Raw genomic sequence first — 20,930 nt, forward strand, 5'->3', positions numbered from 1 at the left:
ACAGCATTCCAGCTTCCTGCCGTTGCCTCTGCGCCGCTCCCAGACTTCATATCCTGACACAAGGACTTTCAAATGGAAGCCCTTTTATTTTCCTGTCCCCTCACCACCTCCTTCTTGGTCTTCTCACTTCACTCCACTGTTTCTCTTCTCAGCTTTCCTTCCCTGCTGTCTGCCTTAGCACCGCCTCCCCCACCGCCTCCTCCTCCTCCTCATTCCTCCCTCCCCTCTCCCACTTTTGTCTGCCTCTAGTTCCCCTCTTTTAGCACACACACTACTCTCTTCTGACTCCCTTTTTCTCCTCCCCCTTCTCTTTTTAGCCTTAGAATCATCCCCCTCCTCTTTCACATTTACTCTCTGCATCAGCACAGTGCTGCATCGGATATGACATTTTGGGAAATCTTATCCACTTTTTGTGTTTAGTGGATTTGTGTTCGAGCACAATGGCCCCAGGCATCGGGGGAATACCCCTTTCAACACGGTTTGCAGCACCTATCCCCTTTGGCTAAATACTAGGCCTAGTTACACCCAATTAACAAACAACATCCACCACATGAAGAGCAGCAGTCGCTACAGAGGAAGAAAGAGGGCGAGTCATTTATCTCAGTATATTATATAACATCTTTCTGGCAGCGTGCACCTCATGTTCTCCAGTGCACATGAAAGTGAGTGTGGGTATTGTTCACCAGGTATTAGGAAGATGCCCAGGTCCAGTGGCTGCAAAACCAGCCCAGTTCATCACCCCTTCACTACTACACTGACAGCTGATAGAAGGTCTTTGAGCTGATATACTGTGTTTGGTTTTCTCCAGACATGGCGGCGGGTATTATGGCCAAACATCTACTTTGGTTTCAAGGTTGTTCCAGAAATCTTGTGGTTTGTTCAGATGCAACTTTACAAACCTGGCAACCCTTCCAAGCCAGTACTACTGTCATTACCTTTAACATTTAACATACCAACTGTAGAGTCAGAGATGCAAGTCTCTCCTTTCCTCATAAATTTACTTCAAGTTTTATGATATTAAGCTAAAGTGCTAATGTTATCAAAGCACTATCATTGTTAGCATCACTATTGCTAAGTCCAGCCTCATACAGCTGTTAAGTGGGTACAGGCAATTAATTGATCAGGACAGCTCAATTGTTGAGTAATTTTTTTTTTTTACAAATAAATTCATCATTTAATCAATAATTAAGTCACTGACTGTTTCAGCCCTAATTTACTTTCAGATCACACACTTGGCTCTTGTGTGGCACGCAGCACTTAGCACTCTTGGTTGGTTGTTGTGTGCTGCCGTGGTGGAAAACCAATAAGAGGACTGAATAATGGTGTGTGTGTGTCATCACTTTCTCTCTCCTTACTGGAACTCCCCCATTCCTCCCTCTGAGTCCCACGGTGGTAAAGTGAGAGAAGGGGGAAAAAAAGAAAGAGTTCACTTTTGCTCCCTGACTTGGCACTTTGCTACCACTAACACAGCCCACCTCTCTGGGCTTAAAATACAACACCAGAAAGCTTTTGAGTCTTTTATATGTGTGTGACACTGTGCGAGTGTGTGTGAGTCAGCAAGAGTTTCTATTTCAGCCTTTGAATAGGTAATAAAAATCCACAAAACCAGTGCATCAGCTCAGTTTGAGTCAGTGAAAAACAGGACTTGTGACGTATTAAAGAAAAGTGAGAGACTTTGTATCTAAAACTAATATAAATCATTTAAGTGGACATATTATGCTCATTTTCAACTCCATATTTCATTGTTGAACTCTACTAATGTAGTTTTCACAGTACAAAATGATACACAATATACTTTTTGCAGCCCCTGAGTTCATCCACTTTCTGAAACAAGCAGTTTGACTTTCTTTCCTTTCTTCTAATTGGCTGCCCTTCTCAAACAGAAACTTTGAACAGCACTTGGGAGGAGCAGCTGAGTGCCTGGGATATCTGCTGTCAGTGACATCATACAGGTCCAAGAGTAGAAAAAATGTTTGAAACTAAGTGTTTAGAGCAGTCTGAAACCAGAGCTTTTGGACCACAGGGATTACTTGAATACACTCTGGCCAATTTTACTGTGAACTTGTACCTTAAAACCCAGAAAACATTTCTAAAGATGCTGAAACTCTATAGAGATGAGGACAAAGTATGCTTTGGTTTATCACATTAAATCTCATTTTACCCAGCCAAATACAGTTCAGTGAAGCGTTAGCATTTACTAAACAGGTATCAACCAAAAAATGAAATGTTAAGTAGGACTTTGTATTCTGAAAACGACCTTCTAACACAGGTGGTGAGTTGTGTTTTGGGACAGATAATGAAGGAAGGAGACAGCTGGGCTGAGACAGGGAGGACTGGAGGACAAAAATGCAGCAGAGATAGCAGATCTGTAATGGATACAGTGGAAAGAAGAGAGGAAGACAGCTGCTGCTGCCTTGACAACATAGTATTATCACCCCAAATATCTTACAAGTGCTGCCGTTTACTGTTCTTTAGCTGATAGAAATGATAAGGGCTTAATGTCAAGATTGAGTGTTGTGTGACTGCTTTTGAAGAACAACAGACACAAAAAAGTGCATAATATTCTCTGCATTAGCTATATTAGGTGTGTAAAAAGAAAAAGTGAAGTCGAAGAAAATTGTGTTTTCTGAATGAGACAATTTGATTAGCAGCACCTTCGGTGCCTCATGTGAGGCACTCGACTACAGTATGGAACAACATGAGCTCAGCCGCAAATTTCTAACCTCTTGACCTCCTCATCTCTTCTTCTACTCCCTCTAACCCCTGTGTCACATTCTCCAACTGCTATCCTTCTCCAAATCTAGTCCCTAAACAGAAGCATCAAAGAGGCCAAGACCCCTATTTCCATAAATGTTCTTGCATCTGTGTGACAAAATGAGGACACTCTAATATGAGCCCACACATTGTCAGTCCACTGATCAGCATTGACGGCTCTCATGAAAAGAAAGAAGAAGAAAAAAAACAGAAGAGAGAAAGAACACAAAAGGGAGGGCAAGAAAGAACAAGAGTGGGTAGTAGGAGGAGTGGGGGATGCTTGAGTCAGCAAATACTGAAGGTCAGCGTTATCAGAGAAGGGTTTTGTCTGCAGAGGGTGTTTTATTTTTTGTTTTTTAGCGTGGTTCTTTACCTCAGTGTGTCACCCAGCGTCCTCCTCCTGGTGGTCTGGGGGAGAGAGGAAAATGGCAGAGTGCTTTCATCCCAGGACTTTGCTTCTTTCTGGGATTCTCTTCAGGTGGACCGTGACCTGAGGAAAAACAAAGAGTTAAGATGAACTAATCTGACCAGTTGTGTCCGTCAGGTACGAGTGAACTGAAACAGTAAGGGCCAAACATCTAAACTCTACAGTGTGGATTTGAATTTATCTAAAATGGTTAGCATAGGAAAACAAAAACACAGTCAGATATAGCAAATGTGATGACCTCACAGTGACCACAGTCCAAACATGAAGCTGAAAATGCACTTTTTGATCAATAAAATCTACAATCCTTGATCTCTTCCTTTCTCCTTCTGTCTTTAAACAAGCCACTTTTGAGCTGCTTGCATAGTAACTTAAGTCTCACATGTATGACAGTAGATGTTTTTTCTGCAGATACACAAATATTTATCTTTATACATCACGCTTTTCTTGTGCAAGAGCTAAAAAAGAATCATGAAATTTGTACAAATTTTAAATTAAACTGTCATCTTGTACTGCGGCTCTTACAGCTGGAGTTTTGCACAAGTTTCCTAAAACTAAATGTGGTTCCAATCTTTGGAAGAGAAATGGAAAAATCCTCATTAAGGCAAAAAAATGAAATGAAAAAGAGAAAGAAAACGTATCTATGAGCAGATAAAGAATATGTGTTTGCCCATAATATCAACACTGCTTCCTCCGAATACACTTGTGTGTAAATACCTTATCATAACTTCAAAGTGTAAATGTAGTTCCATTAGTACTACCACCCTCTGGTGTCCAATAATATTAACTATAGCATTTTTCTTGTGGTTTGCAGTACATGCACATGGGAGGATTTTATTTCCACCCCCACCAAAAAATGCTACTTTGCTGGGGTTTTTTATTTGTAATTTTTTCCTAATCTTTTGATTGCACCCTTTTTTCCTCTTTCTTCTTTTCCACTATCTTCACTGGAAGCCGATGAGGTAATCAGTCAGCTTGTTACAGTCTGAAGCGATATGATACGACTATTGATTTTGGCCCCCATGTCCCAGTGCACCAGGGGGTCAGTAATGCCACATCACCCGACCTCCAGGCCAGGATATAGAGCGGCTTTCAGGAATCACAGACCAGTGCTGACTGGGCACTGACAGCCAGTGCCACCAGCAGATAGACTGTAAAACCACAGACCATCACATTGACAGATTTTCCTAGAATTGCTGAGACCAGCCGGAGTTTGGTGTTTTTTCTTGTCAAACTTTAAACAACAAAAAGGACCGGAGCATCACACAGCTTACACATCAATCTAAACCATATATGTCACTTTTTTTTAAACATTTGTCCTTAATTGTTTGTGTAATTTTGTGTCCAACAAAACACAATCAGAAAAGAACAGCGATCATCATTGGCTTAAAAATGCAAATGCATTACGTTTCATATAAATCAATACGATCCATTTAATTCAATCAAAAGACCACATAAAACACAATTATTGACTAACTTGGTTCCCATATGGCTTCCATCCAGCTGAAGCCCAAATATCATCAGCATGGAACAACAATGAAACAAAACCGGGTGTCCATCTGTGTCTGTTAACAGGAAAGCTCACAAATTTAGAACCAGATTTGAATGAAATACAGAGGTCAGTAAGGCTTTAAGCCAAGGTATGACTGATTAAAGTGGCAATCAGGGTCTGGGATTTCTGCCATTAGATGATTATTGTGTTTCAGGCCTGATTTGATGGACACGTGATTTGTAGCCGCTAACACCACGAAACAAATAGTAAAGAAAACGTTGTGAGGGAGAAGGTGCGAGAAACGGGGTGGGTCAAGGGCATCTAGCATGTTCTAACACGGAGGTGGGGTGGCAGGAGGGTCAAAGCCTTTCCACAGAGACACGGGGGAAGATTTGTTGAGATAACATGAGAGTGGTTAAATTTATTCACCCTCTTTAAGCTTCACAGATAAATGAAGAGTAGTGTCCCATAAGGCCAGCTCACAGCCAAATACAAGAATATTTTATTTTTTTAGAAACACTAATGTGCAAATACATCAATATACACACAGATTTATAGATCTAACCCTGGTCTGCCTGTCTTTTAATTGTCATAAAACCCACTGCAAGGCAATAAAACATGACCTGTGATGCTATAATGATCTCCGCAGTGGTTTAAAGGCTTCAACACACACATACACGCACAGGCATAAAATCTCGCTTCGATGCTCTCTGTCTAATCAGGCGATGAGATCTCACCCAGTATGATGGGCTGATGTAAACCCATGGGTGCAGATTAGATAGAGATTATTCATCCTTTAGATCACTGCTAGATAGATTACATCGCAATAGCAGCATATGTCCTCACTGCAGGGATGACACTGTATGTCAGGACAATGACACTGTGACTGAGGCTCCTGCACGGTGCTGCAGTATTAACTTCAGCTGAGGGTAGCGCTAAGGTCATGCAGCTTGTGTGTGCGCTTGGCTGCCTTAGGTTCACTTTGTAAATCAAAGCAATCCTTATGTTAGTAGTAGTCTTCGGTTACTGGAGAGATGCAGTATGGTGTGCTGTTGAGGGAGGAGCGAAGGAGGGTGAAGGCGAAAGTCGCTGCCGTCACCCAGAAGGCGTGGCTAAATTTGTGCCAAGGTGACTCTTGCACAATGAAGCAAGAGAGACAGAGAAGTGTTCAGTTCAGTCCATTAATACACGTACTGGATGTATCTAAGTGTATTAATGGGAGAAATTTGTCACTGTACACATCACTGTATAATACAATATCAGCAATTATTCTCTTGATTGGTTAATGTAAAAAAAAAAGTCAGGTAATCATGAAAAGTTGACCGTTATCAGATTCGCGCGTTAAATGGGAAATCTGAAAATTTTAAAAAGATGGAAAAAAAGAAGGAACTTATGGTGCATTTCACTGGAGGACAGAATTTTTAACTGGAACGCCCCCCCAAGCCAGACTTCCAAAATCAGACAGTCAGAGCAGCCCCACCAACCCTAAGACAATCCAAGATTGCTTCAGGGCATGTAAAAAGCAGTAAAACCATAAGACATGTAACCAGCTAAGTAAGTCAGGGTCTATCCACGAACGTGTGGCAATGATGGTTTTAAGTGCTAAAAAAATAAACAAACAAACAAACAATACGCTTTGCACTAATATGATAATGATGCATGACTGACTCTATCTTGCTAAAGAGCAAAACAAATGCTGTTATTCCTTGTTTTTCTGACTTCACTACTGAAACACACACAACTCAGGAGTGACATCACTTCCACCTCAGTCATCCGACTTCTGAGGTAAATGGAAAGCAGCATTATACAGTGGGGCAAAAAAGTATTTAGTCAGCCACCGATTGTGCAAGTTCCCCCACTTAAAATGATGACAGAGGTCAGTAATTTGCACCAGAGGTACACTTCAACTGTGAGAGACAGAATGTGAAAAAAAAATCCATGAATTCACATGGTAGGATTTGTAAAGAATTTATTCGTAAATTAGGGTGGAAAATAAGTATTTGGTCACCTCAAACAAGGAAAATCTCTGGCTCTCACAGACCTGTAACGTCTTCTGTAAGAAGCTTTTCTGTCCCCCACTCGTTACCTGTATGAATGGCACCTGTTTGAACTCATCATCTGTATAAAAGACACCTGTCCACAGCCTCAAACAGTCAGACTCCAAACTCCGCCATGGCCAAGACCAAAGAGCTTTTGAAGGACACCAGGAAAAGTATTGTAGACCTACACCAGACTGGGAAGAGTGAATCTACAATAGGCAAGCAGCTTGGTGTGAAAAACCAACTGTGGGAGCAATCATCAGAAAATGGAAGACATACAAGACCACTGATAATCTCCCTCGATCTGAGGCTCCACGCAAGATCTCATCCCGTGGGGTCAAAATGATCATGAGAACGGTGAGCAAAGATCCCAGAACCACACGGGGGGACCTGGTGAATGACCTGCAGAGAGCTGGGACCAAAGTAACAAAGGTCACCATCAGTAACACACTACAACGGCAGGGAATCAAATCCCGCAGTGCCAGACGTGTTCCGCTGCTGAAGCCAGTGCATGTCCAGGCTCGTCTGAAGTTTGCCAGAGAGCACATGGATGATACAGCAGAGGATTGGGAGAATGTCATGTGGTCAGATGAAACCAAAGTAGAACTTTTTGGTATAAACTCAACTCGTCGTGTTTGGAGGAAGAAGAATACTGAGTTGCATCCCAAGAACACCATACCTACTGTGAAGCATGGGGGTGGAAACATCATGCTATGGGGCTGTTTTTCTGCCAAGGGGACAGGACGACTGATCCGTGTTAAGGACAGAATGAATGGGGCCATGTATCGTGAGATTTTGAGCCAAAACCTCCTTCCATCAGTGAGAACTTTGAAGATGAAACGAGGCTGGGTCTTCCAACACGACAATGATCCAAAACACACCGCCCGGGCAACAAAGGAGTGGCTCCGTAAGAAGCATTTGAAAGTCCTGGAGTGGCCTAGCCTCCACTTTTTTTTTTTTCACATTCTGTCTCTCACAGTTGAAGTGTACCTCTGGTGCAAATTACTGACCTCTGTCATCATTTTAAGTGGGGGAACTTGCACAATCGGTGGCTGACTATATACTTTTTTTGCCCCACTGTAGGTGCTTTATACCTTTTTCCAAACATGCTGATTTGCATATCTCAAGTAATAACCGGCTGAATTCACAGCTACTCAGTGGCTCACCCGCCTCCTGCACAGTCTACTCAGAAACCATCCTCACCTAAACCAAGCATCAGCGTGACCAACTGTGTTCTGCTTGTGTGAAAGCATAACCTCAGACAAAGACCAGATTCTTATTCATTCTGGTGTGAACACAGCCTAGGAGAAAATAACCCAACTTCTCACCTGACTTGATAGCGCAGTAAATACTTTCCTGGTGAGTTTCAGTTGCTATTTTTATCCTGTTTCTTCTGCTTATCCAACTCTAGGTTGCAGGGTGGGTTGGAGCCTATGCAAGCTATCAGGTGAGAGGCAGGGTACAGACTGTACAGATCACCTATCTATTATAGACCTAACAGATATAACTCACATTCACACTAATTTACAATCACTGAGTAACCTAACAAACATGTCTTTACACTGTGCAGGAGAACATGCATGTTCAGTTTGCCCATACAGAAAGTCCTCAGCAGACTGATTACTTCATACCTAAGACCTTGTTGATGTGAAAAGTGCTAATCGCTACACCACCATGCTCCCCATTATATGTATCTATTTATTTTTTACAGCATAATAATAACAATTATGTTAATTATCCTCCCATTTAGAGCAAAATACACAGTAAATGAGGGTACAATTTAGGCTAGAATTAGCTTGTGATGAACAGTTTGCTAATCTATTAGCACTCAGTGTTCTCAGTTTCACAGTTACCTCACTGACGTTTCAAAATACCTTGACGGTGATGTCAAAAATACTGAACTCCTGGCTTTAAAATGGGAGTCAAGAAACCAGTGGGTGATATTCATCATGTCAGCATCCAACTTCTATGCCCAAAACTCACAAATATCACGCACATATATTAATGGAATAGGGGAAAAGCAACCAGCTATTTTGTTTAAACAAGCAGATTACACATTAGTTCAATAACACAAAGTGAATTTTATCAGTTTGAGCCACTGCTCATATCAACCACGCACACAGAAGGGTTTTAATCAAGATACACCACAGCAACTCTTTCCAAATAATACTCCCACTGTCTTTGTAAACTATTTCATCTTGGTTTGGACTGTTGTGAATCTGAGTTTAAAAAAAAAAAAAAAATCATCATCATCATTTCTATTATAAAAACATTTTTAAAATTTCATCTTTGCACCATTTTCTGTAATTTTTAATTCATCAATATCCAGGAAAATAAATACTGGCTGATCATGAAAGTGAACAACTGCTGCTACTTAAGTGTCCCGAAACACCTGAAAACATGTAAGTTAAACTACTTCTGCATAATGTGAAAAATCGGGACAGGTGTCGAGCGTCTCGTAGCATCCATTGTCACATTGCTCATCCTCGGATGCTCGTATTGAGTAAGAATAGAATAGAATCAATGAGAATCGTAAAGCACTTCCCAGGAAAAGAGCAGTCGGGTAATGCAGTTTCTATGTATCTTTCTTTCTATTTTCTCTGTCATTAGCCATATTGTACTCGGTGTCTGGCACTCTGGCTGTTGCGGCTGCCGTTTTCCCAAGAAAGTGGAAAGCTGCTTTGTTGCCATAATATGCCCTGTGTGATGCTTGGCCCACTTTCCATCTTGCTTTCATTGTGTAAGCACACATACATAAAACATGATTTGCTGCTTCAATTTCTGACTTTTATTCAGCTGGGATTTGGTGGCAGACAACATCAGAGCCATGAAAAGCAGAGCGGAGCAGCGACGAAATGCAGCTCTCCCTCTGATCCTCTGAGTGAGGAAGAAAAGAGAGAGAGAGAGAGGTGGAGACAGAGAGCTGGCTACGATACAAAGAACAAGGTTTAATCACTGACCTCTAGACTTACAACTAAAGACAAATGGCCATGATTAATGAGGCCCATTCATCTTACAGGTTAAGAAAAAAAAAAACCCCAGCAGGGACTGTGTGTGCCCGTGATGCTCTCGAGCTTCAGTCCTGTTAGTTTGCACTTCACGTGTGAGTCCAAGGAGCTCAGATCAGGATCACTGCAGATCCAGCATTGTTCACTAGAGGGCAGCCTGCAATGATGTGAAATCTGGCAGCTGCAATGATGGCTGTTCAGTCCTGAGTGAAACTTGTTCGTAGCAACAAATAACAGAAGGAACAGATAATATAGTATAAAGTTATTTTAATATCTGCTGTGCAAAACTATTGCACTAGCTATTTAAATGATTATTTTAACCTTCATTCAGATTGATTCCTTTTCTATATTCAGTACACTATGTACACTGCTTTAAAAAAGTACATACGGCCACATTATTGAGACTTGTCACAAGGAGTTGCCACAGTTGGTAGCTCCACTTGGGAGCCTTATGCAGGATTTCCTTCCTAATGCAACCCAAAGGGGAATTTGTTTTTCTGGCTGGAATTAATTCAGTTATTTTACTTTATTTGGCTACTTATTCAGATATTTTGGGTCTTTTCTAGTTCACTGATGGGTTTTGATTTCTGCTGTGAAATTCACATCTTAGAGTCTAAACTTAATGTAAACAGCCTGAAAGCATGGATCCATCCTGCTTTGTATGAATGGGTAGGGTGGTAGTGGTGCAATGGTGTAGGGCAGGGGTGGCAAACTCCAGGCCTCGAGAGCCAATGTCCTGCAGGTTTTAGATAACACCCTGGGTCAACACACCTGAATCAAATGATTAGTTAATTACCGGGCTTCTGGAGAACTTCAAGAAATGTTGGGGAGGTAATTTAGCAATTTAAATCAGCTGTGATGGATCAAGGACACATCTAAAACCTGCAGGACACCGGCTCTCGAGGCCTGGAGTTTGCCACCCCTGGTGTAGGGGATCTTTTCTTGGAACATCTTGGCCCCCTCAGAACCAGATGAACATTAGTTAAACACCACAGCCTACATGAATATGATTGCTGATCATGTTCAACCCTTTATGACCACCACATGTCCATCTTCTGATGGCTGCTCAAATGGCCTCCACTATCACCAGATCTCAAAGCAGTAGAGCACCTTTGGGATGTGTTGGAACAGGGGATTGATAGTCCGGATGTGCACATGACAAATCCGCAGCAGCTGTGTGACGCTATCATGTCTGTATGAACTGAAATCACTGAGGAATGTTTCTATCGTGTACCTAATAAAGTGGCCAGTAAGTGTATGACAAGACATCCAGTTTGGTTACCACGATAACCATGCACTCCTCTTTTTTGTGTAACCAAAAATATAAAATCTGTGAGTAGAAAAAAGAAACAAAAAACAAATTTACAATATTTGAATGAAAGTATTTAGTTATGTCAGAGGGGAGTGACCTCATCAGTACTCTCCACCGTAAAGTGAAAGGTCTAATTGATGCACTCCAACTCTTTGACCCCTATCTCCACTCCTATAATGTTTCTAAGGATCATAAGTCATCCTCCTCTGTGGCCAGATTACATGAGATGACAAGAGATTGGAGGGGATGGCCGCAGCAGCAGCAGCAGCGGTGGGTAAAGTTTATCTCTGTAACCGAGCTCAAGAGCAGCAGCTGATGTGTGGCCACAGCTGCACACAGTCAACCTCTTATGAAAATCTTGGCAGAACAAATGATGAGTTTGCATGTTTGACGACAGCTGATGACTAATGAGGGTCTTCTATGCAGAAACAATGCAACATGGGCAGGATGAGCAAAAGGTGACCACACAGAGGAAGATTAACAAATGAGAAACAATGACTGCAGGAAAAATTTTCCTTTTCCTTTTCACTGCTTAAATCACAGCCGGCGCTAAAGGCTTTGTCTTGCTTTGTCTGTTTCCAGCTCTATCAGCCCCACCACTGTTGTTGTAACAATTTGTCTGTCTGGAGGATATGGATCATCTCTCTTCATTCACACGCTTTTTCTCCTCTCTTATTATTTCCATCCTCCCTATCTTTAGCTTTTCTTACATTATTTCAAACACAATTTTCACACAGATTCAGTATGGGGGCTGCTGCTTCACACTGGTTATCTATCATGTTTAAGCGTCTTTTATTGACTGCACAATGAAAATGCATTATTAAGAAACAATAAAAGTTGTCATTTTTCTCAAATCAAGAGATTATTCTCTTGAAAACTTCTTCCAGTACGTGCTAGCGTACTTTGCAGGAGTGAAAGCACCTGATCACTCTTCCTGCAGACGCCTGCACATGTGCACGTAGTGAATGCTGGTTTTATGTGCGTTCGTGAATGTGTACCCTCTGTCACAGTAAGTGTGTTATTGGAGCGGGGTTAGCCGGGGGGAAGGAACAAAAGAAACAAACAAGGTCCTGTGCAACCCCAAGACTGTTGCATGAATCATCCATAAACGTGTACAGTAGCTGGCCTGTTCTCACAGCATTCAGCTCACCAGTAATAACTGACTTCCTATGCAACATGGCAGGTGCTCAAAATATATATTACTGACCAAATGTAATAAATATATTTATATATTTGCAACAGAGCTGCAGTATTTCAGATATATACTGCACTCCTGCATTCAATCAATTTAAATGAATGTGCATTTTTGCCTGTGTGTGTGTGTGTGTGTGTGTGTGTGTGTGTGTGTGTGTGTGTGTGTGTGTGTTTGCCTGCAGCAGCAATGACATCAGACTCAGACCACAGTTAGACTGGGTCAAGTGAACATGCTTCTCGCTCTGAAACACATGCATTTACCTGCACGTGCACCTATAGCTGTACGTACGAAGGAGAGCGTGAGAGGGAGGAAGTGAACACATATGCAAATGTGATCTGGGAACAAAAAGGAGCTTGAAGAGATGGTGTGATTAACTTATTCCCAAGATTAAGAAGTGAAGGCAGGAGGAAATGTCAGAGGAACACAAAAAAAAGTCTGTGTGTGTGTTTTGAATCCTCTCAGAAGTGCAGCCTTTGTCGAAGAGCTGAGCTGAATAGTGTGCAGTTTTTGCCTATTTTCTGTCACACACCGGTTAACGAATATCTCCAGCACGTCAGTGCTTCACACACACACACACTCAGATCTGCTGGTGTGTAATTTTCCTTTACTTCAGTGGCAGGTCAGCGTACCCATGTTCTCGTGACAGCCTGTGTTTACATCCTCGGGGTATATACATAACTTATATATATAGTGCGTGTTTGTGCGTGGAGCTAATGGAGACTGACATGAGGGCTGACATGGACACTGAGCTGTGCTGCACTGGACCATGCGGTTTAACCCAACAGCAGGGATAAACTATAAATAGACTCTCTCATCCACCCCCAAAGCTCCCCTATTCCCCCTTTTTCTTCCTGTTTCCTCTTTTCCTTTTGCTTTATCTGCAGATCTTTATAACCGTCGCTGGTAATAAAGATTGTGTCTTCCATTTCCTTCTATTCCTGATGGTTGTCTCTCTCGCTATGTCTCTCCAACATCTCTCCCTGTTGTCCCTCCATTTTCAGTCTCCAGCTGCCTCCTGTCTTTATGCATTTTTCTCTTGAAGAAGAAAAAAAAAAGAACAGAGAAACAAAATACTGGAATAACAAAGAGGCCAACACCAATCGAATGGTCTCAGAAGAGAGGGAGAGAGTTTGGGGAGGGTGGGGAAAAGGGGGAGATATGCTAGTTAGGGGGGTGGGGGGTGGGTGGGAGAGATGGAGTTATGTAAGTGAAGCTAATCCCCTCCCAACCCTGCATAATAAATGAGACGGGATGACACTGGCCTCATTTCATCCGTTCATCCCTGCATCTGCCGCCACTAGCCTTCCAAACCGTTCCGTCTCCACCTTAATCTGTCTGTTTGATCTTTGACAGCAGTCTAGGGCTTCATTTTGAACTCCGCACACCAGCAAATCCTGCTATGTTGAAAGCTTGTATAATTGTATAAGCATCTTGTATAAATATCTTGTATAATAGCTCAACAGCAGTTATACAAGATATTTGAAGTTTTAATTGGGAAAATGCTCCCAGAAAAGAAAAATGGCATCCGTTCCTCCTCTTTTATTTTCCCCCCGATATCAAAGATAACATCAGATTTTTGAAAGCCTTCTTGCATAACACAAGCCAATGCGGGACAGCAAGAATAGAATAAAAAAAAAAACCCATCAGATCCCCTGATGTTTTTGGAGCACCAATGATAACATGTCAAAGATTATGATACAATCCTTTGAAGTGCTGTCCTCCGCAGCTTTCCCTTCTCAATTTAAACCCAGCAGTCTGACCCTGCCTCAATCCAGACATCCTAATCTGCAAAGGCATGCTTCACAAGGGTCAACATGACCATTTTAAACATGTTATTAATGCCGAGACACATATCAATATTACACCACATGACTCTGTAGCACAATAGCATGTTGCTTCAGACTGTGTCAGACACAGAAACCTAATCCCGCCGACTGATTTACGATCTGCTGCTTTGAAGCTTAAGTTTCACATTTTGGTAATCGAGATCTGGGCATTTTGAAACCCGAGGTCCTCAAATTTAGGCAAGAGGGTCGAGTCGATCGTGCACTTCAGGGATACGTTAATTTTGGCTAAAGTAAAAAAGGCTTAAAATAAAAATGTCTAACCAAAAAAACCTGAATTTCTCTCCTGCTTAGAGCCTCTTAGTGCAACCAAGCACAAGAGACACCAAACAATTTATTAATCACAAGACAGCCACACCCTAAAACTGCCTGCATCATTCATTTTACTTAGAATGGGACTACCGTTTGCAAAATGAACACCATGCTGTATAGAGAAAGACCTGAAAGTCATAGGAATTTATAACCTAACATCTTTTGAACCTGTGCTCCAGACCTGGTGGCTACGTCTATCTTTTATATACAGACTGTGTTCATATGGACACGTTAACACATAGCATAGTTGCAAATGGCCACTAGCATAGCTAAAGAGTCTTAGTTGTAGTTCTAGTTTACACAAGCGGGCTATATCAAACAACCAGGCTTAATGAACAAAGGACGTGTAACTTTTCAAAGGTTAAATGTCTCTGGTTTAAAAGTTCAGTGTTGAGCACATTTTAAGGCTAATTATCACACTGCTTAGCACATTTTATCACTGAAATGGCAACCGTTGTGAACATTTACACTCGTGTAAGGTGTTCTGCAATTTTCCACTAAAAGAGTCGTTTGCTGGGAATTTTCTCCACTCGAGGTGATCAATTCTCTTCTAAACACCTTGAAACAGAAAATAAGGCAGTAGATGACAGAAGATAAACCAGTGTATGGTTACATTTTTAGGGGGGTGCACGTCAGGTTATTGCATAGGTTATGGTGCAGGGTTTCAGGGGAGTTTGTGGTTACAGTGTACCTGTGACACAGAGACCCTGCACCCACCATTACTTATGAGCAGAGTCCGTTAGACCTGTAACTCCACCCAACACTGTCACAGCCACACATAATGGGGTACTTTTCTTCATCCCCACCGCAAGGTGAGCAAATCCATTACTACAGGTTCCCCAAAAACAAATGTAAGAACATATATTAAATTTTAAGTCATTTTCATTCATTCATACGTAGTCAACTTTTTATAAATTAAATTCTATTACCTCCTAAAATGAGTTTCTTTTTTTTCCTTTACAACAGCAGAATTTCATACATGCACATGAGAGTGCTGCATGAAATCACCACCGGCTAAACCCCATTTTAATGCAATCAGCTGGATCATTACTGATCTGTAGCACAGACTGTGTATATACAGATGTGGTGATGAAGAAATCTATATTTATTTTTATACAGTCTGTGATCAGTAGAGTATTTATAAGCTGTTTCTTAACGTTCAGTATTAGTACCAGGTAATTAACTCCTTTATGAGTACCAAGGCTGTTATTTTAAGCAGTTATAGAACTTTGTTAAACTTTTTAAAAGTTTTAATATAAAAAAACAGAAGCCCCCACCATGTAGGAAGGAGGTCCTTGGCACCAACAATGCCCTTTAACTCCCCCTCCAGCTCTCCAATCCTCCTCCCCAGACAGGACGCTCCACTGAACTTTGACCTACTTCTGTCTGCCATCAGTCTGGGCTTTGGAAGGAGGAGGAGGAGGTGGGGGCAGCAAGGCCTCAAACGCAGCGAGCTTCACGCTGATCAAGCCTGTTAATAATAATAATAATAATAATAATAATATGAATATCAAAGGTTTATTTGGACAATACATCTTTTGAAGGTCAAATCACAGAGTGAAGCTGGGGGACGCTTGAGGATGTGTGCATGTGAAATAAGCAAAGAAAGACTGAACTCATTGTTTAATACAGTTCCTCTAAATTTTAGCTGGGCACACACTCACGGACACATGCTGAGGGACTTGGTTTTACTTTTCCACCGATCAGCCACAAGACAAGCCCTGTCTTTCTTCGTTTTATCCTATCCGTGCCTTTCATTTCCAAGAAATCTCATCCACCAGATGGACACAATCCTCTGCAGGATAATGCCAAGCAGACAAAGACACCATGACAAAGAAGCAGACAGCACCTCCAGGATTCAGCTCTGTCAGTCTGAGCCCAAGACTCACTGGAAAATAAGCAGAAACCAAGTAACAGCATCACTCCATAAACTGCAAGTAAGTTTAAAAATATGCCAAATGTTTCATAAGCGCAGGACAGCTTCCAGGCCAGCTGAGTCCTGGCAATCCACTTGTGACAGGACAGCTTCATAAACTGAGGGATGAAGTGTTGGCTCGGACGAGAGGGCGGTGGGAGTTATGTTATCAAGATTTGGGATGGGATCCCAGAGGTTCCCGGAAGAATTCTGGGAACATCGGGGCCTTACATGTGTGTATGAGAACGAAAGCGATTGAGGCACAGATGATGAGAGAGGCGACATCTGTCACCAATTAAAAAGGAGGGATTGATCCCAAGGTTACGCCAGAGAGATACAGTATGCAGCGATACTCTAGAGTCACGATGTAAACACTTTTCTCATGGTTAATAATTCCCAGCCCCCAGCCTCCTTCCCCTCTCCGCTTCCACAGACAAGCCAAACACAGTTTACCCAAGCTAGTCAGCTGATGCAGGAAAGGGGGAGGAGGGTGGGGCGCTGCATGGTACGCATTCTGCAGAGGGGTCATCTGGCAGATGCATCCTCTGGGCTGGCTTCACTCCGTCGAGCGCACAATGGGGAAGAACGCTGACCAAGAGGGTGGAGGAAATCTAATCTATAAATCCAGCACATGTCCAAACAACTGGGTGTCAGGAGATCTTTGCTTATGTTATTAGCTCAGGGGTGTCGCACTGTAAGTTGTAAGCTGGAAAACTCACTGATTCAATTCGACTGAGGTTTGGCAGGGCTAAGAACAAATATGCAGTGTTTTCCTATCTAAAACTCCACACCGGCAGGCGCTGATGAGCTTTTATACTGGATCAATAACTCATGCTTTGTTTCCCTTGCTGGCACAAATCAGGTTTCCAATAAAGACAAATCAACCAACAGCTTAATCAATGACTTTCACGCTTAAGTGGAAGCAGGCCTCTGTTAGTCACGTTAGGAACTATGCAACCAACAGGCAATTTCTTGCCTAGCTAAAAGGAAAAAGAGTCTCCTGAATGAGTTTTCTCATAAAAACAAAGACTGCTACCATTAAGAACTAATTGTTGCAGCTGCAGGTCGTCACCTCTTAAAATCTTTTATCAGCCACCAGGCAACGAGCCTCAATTCTGGACCTAATACTCGTGTCATCCATCAATCTTGCGTTTGTGTGTGTGTCTGCGTGCGTGTGTGTGGTCTGCTGTTTCAGCACTGGCCATTTCGGTCCTCATACATCACCCTCCCGACAGCAGTGAAGTGATGCTTAGTGACATATGATGCCACTTTACCTTCTCTTCAGAAAAAGAGAGAAAGAGCTGGAGAAAGGCCTTGCTGTTCCCAGATAGATGAAAACCATTTCCATGTGCAATGACGACACTTTCCTAACGGGACGGCCAACGGATTTGTGCACTGCGAAGGTTGAGCACGTAATAACAGATTTTTGTTGCTCCAGACAAAAATCACTCTGAGAAGCTTCTCTACGGGATCTTTGGGGTGCTGTGAACAAATGCATAAATGTTGAGCAAACACAGTTTGATTGGCCTACTAATGGATGTTTGGAGCACTTGGCAGACTTCAGCACTGCTGGTTCTAATGTGATCTGTGCCAGAGCTCTGCTCACTAATGTCCATTATACCATGACTTACTCCACCCTGCATTGATTCCGGCTCTTCTTACAGACTGCGAGGGCTTTCAGAGCCCATCTCCGCCTGCCATCTCAGTTATCAGATTGCAATGGCAATTTAATTGAACTGCAATCTACTTACGCAAAGAAAAAAAGGGGGGAAAAGAACACATTATGAGTATCCTTTGGCGCTGGAAAGGTTCTGTAAGAGTATGATAATTGACCTGCTGCATGCATGTTCATGGGCCATCTAATATATGCTTTTCTTTTGTAAAAAAAAAACAAAACTCAAAGGAGGTAATGGCAAGCTGAGGCTATGGGCTGTTTGACAATGAGAGAGCAGTAGTGGTCCAGTAGTCTGTATGGCCACATGTGTCCCTGTGAGCTTTTACAGCGTCACATACAGAACTCCTGCACCATATTGCACTTCACCTTTCGCTGACATCCCAAATTTACCTGTAAATTTATATTGTGGGAATTTAATTAAATCGCGGGTTTCTGCTACCTATTTTAATTTTTTAGATCTCAATTATTTTTGCAGTAAAATAAATATTTTCTGCCTAAAAAATTAATAACTACACCCCATCGCTGATCCAGCCAATGGCTCATGGTGTTATTCGCACAATTAAGGCGCTTAATATGCAAAACTACCTGGTGGACTTGCTGAATACGTAAGGATGTGTCTCAAAAGTGTGTTTACGAGTGTAAAAAGGGTTTATAAGAGCGTGGGTTTTACACCTATTGTGTGGAACTTAACCCCCACGATAATCGAGGGAATACTGTAGCCATACCTTCAAACCTAATGGAGCCAAAGGTCGCTTTACTCATCCACTTCAGCTGAGAAAACAGTTGTCTTCTGTGTTTGTGAAGTGAGCTCTCCAACCTCCAAAAACTAATCTGGGTAATGTCATCAAGGTTATCTTGAACTAGTTTTAGACTTTGGTATCTACAAGAAAAAAGAGTTGCAAAGAGGCAAGGAGGAAGGAAGCTTTAGAGACATTTGATTTGTATTCTTTAACAAAAAGAAATATAATACTAAATCTCTGGAGTACCATTTACCCCCATCTACCCTTGCCTCTCTCTGCAGATCTGACCTGATCTCCTGCAGCTTGATGGATAAGCCTGCTGCACGTATACATGACTTGATAAATGTGGGTTATTTCGAGTGTCACAGTCAGAAGAATCAAATCTGACTTGATTATGCAGACCAACTGCGCCTCCTGTGTACCCATTTCCTTCCTTCTTTTGCTTTCCTCTGACGAGATGCAGCAGTGCGAGATTCAAAGATTCGATTCATTTAGTAAAGAGCTTCATAAACCTAAAATACCACCTGGATTTCTTGTCAGCATTACAGGGTCAGAAAGTCAAAAGGCCCAGCTTTCATTTTTCTAATGGGTTCAAAAAAAGCTTTGAAAGTATGCAACAGAAAGGATTCGGAAAAAAATGACGAGGCCCTTCTCACAACAGTGTTTACAGGAAACACTCAGCACGCGATTTCTGATCCAGTGCCACTTGTTGATAAGAATTCTGCTTGCCCATTACAACATTTCACAGTGCACTGCTACTGCAAGAATCCTTTTATTTTACTAAAGCCATCAGCAACTCAAGATTTCATGAAATAAAATTAAACTTAACTGTGAAAAGCCTGATTTCCTTTAATATTTAACAAGGAAATGATATAGATTTGCTGTAGTCAAGCTTCTTACAACAACTTCACTTCAGTAGCAGCAGAAAAATGTAGTCATCATTATGTGAACCAGAACTACCTCAAATGATGACTTGTGATGTTGATTTTATTCTGCAAGTTAAATACTGAATGTCAAAGTTAAAATGAATGTGACTTTCTTTCATTTCTTTCTTAGTGTCTGAAATGTGTAAAGCAATGATACGTCTGCAGGAAGCTTAGAAGTGTCTATAATCAGCCTTTAACAGTATGGACATTACTAGTACATACATTTTTTTTAATTGCTAAACTCTGAAAGTTATCTGATGATCGATCACTGGAAATTACAATAGCAAACAGAGGAGGAATGATCTCATCCAGCATTCTCTTCTAAAAGACACAGGACTGCAAGCTGGGGAAAGGCTTTTTAAAACCTTTCACGTATAAATGTTTCATTTAAATATACTTCAGGAGTCTGCTGGCCTATGCTGAGCGATTCATATGTAGATCCATAATGAGTCTGTCTAAATAACTAACCTGATCAACAGTATAACACCTCAAGTGACTTTAAAAATGAAAACTCCATGAAGATGCTGTAAAGTAAAGTCATTAGTGGTGCTGCAACATTTATGGTCCTGAATGGGGATTTTTAAAAAAGGAAAAGAAAGGTCACTGCAAACCCAGGCAGCTACTAATTACAGTCTCACACACAAGGGCAGTCTTTGTGCGCACATGTGTGTGTGTGTGTGTGTGTGCGTGTGTCTGACTGACAGCTTGTCTCTCCCCTGTTGTGCTCCTGCTCATGTCCTGTTCTAATAGGCTGACAGCGAGGAACTGTGACGGAAATCTTAGTGACGCACTGCTAGAAAAATCACAGCTGAGGGGAAACTGAATCTTGGAACCAACATGCTCAAAAAAAAAAAAGAAGCATATTAAACACTGAACTACTCCATAAAAATCAAACAGAGCTTCTCTCTGACATGCAATTGAAGACATGAAATGGAGGCACAGGAGAAGACAAAATATCAGATGGAGAAAAGGTATCTGTTGAGCTCCTCTGAGTGCGTTTGACTCTGTCTGAGGAATTCAAGGCTCCTGTGGTGCTTCCACACAGAGAAGTTTACATGTTAGAAAGTTAGAAAGAAAGACACTTCCTGTTTTCTTTCAAATGTACTTGCAGTGTTTGTTAAATAAGAGCAGCGTGAGATAGTTTGAGCTGCACGAGGCGTTTGCAGTCTGCATTACATCTAAATAGATAACAGTGCTGACACACTGTTTGCACACTTTTTAATAACATCACCATCATTATCATCATCACCACTGCAGAGCGATAGTCTTCTGGATCAGATTGTGCTGTATTTAT

At 41.7% G+C, this 20,930-nt stretch overlaps 1 protein-coding gene across 1 annotated transcript in view; it reads right to left on the reverse strand.

Annotated features, from left to right (window-relative positions):
- LOC113034767 (leucine zipper putative tumor suppressor 2 homolog) overlaps nucleotides 1-20,930 on the reverse strand; it is a 44,375-nt gene that overhangs the window by 20,919 nt on the left and 2,526 nt on the right. Inside the window, exon 2 of the mRNA XM_026189765.1 lies at nucleotides 3,128-3,244. The gene's annotated coding sequence lies outside the window, so the exon portion shown is untranslated. The remainder of the gene's footprint in view (nucleotides 1-3,127; nucleotides 3,245-20,930) is intronic.

This window comes from Astatotilapia calliptera, chromosome 13 (genome assembly GCF_900246225.1).
Source record: "Astatotilapia calliptera chromosome 13, fAstCal1.2, whole genome shotgun sequence".
NCBI classification, from domain to species: Eukaryota; Metazoa; Chordata; class Actinopteri; order Cichliformes; family Cichlidae; genus Astatotilapia; species Astatotilapia calliptera.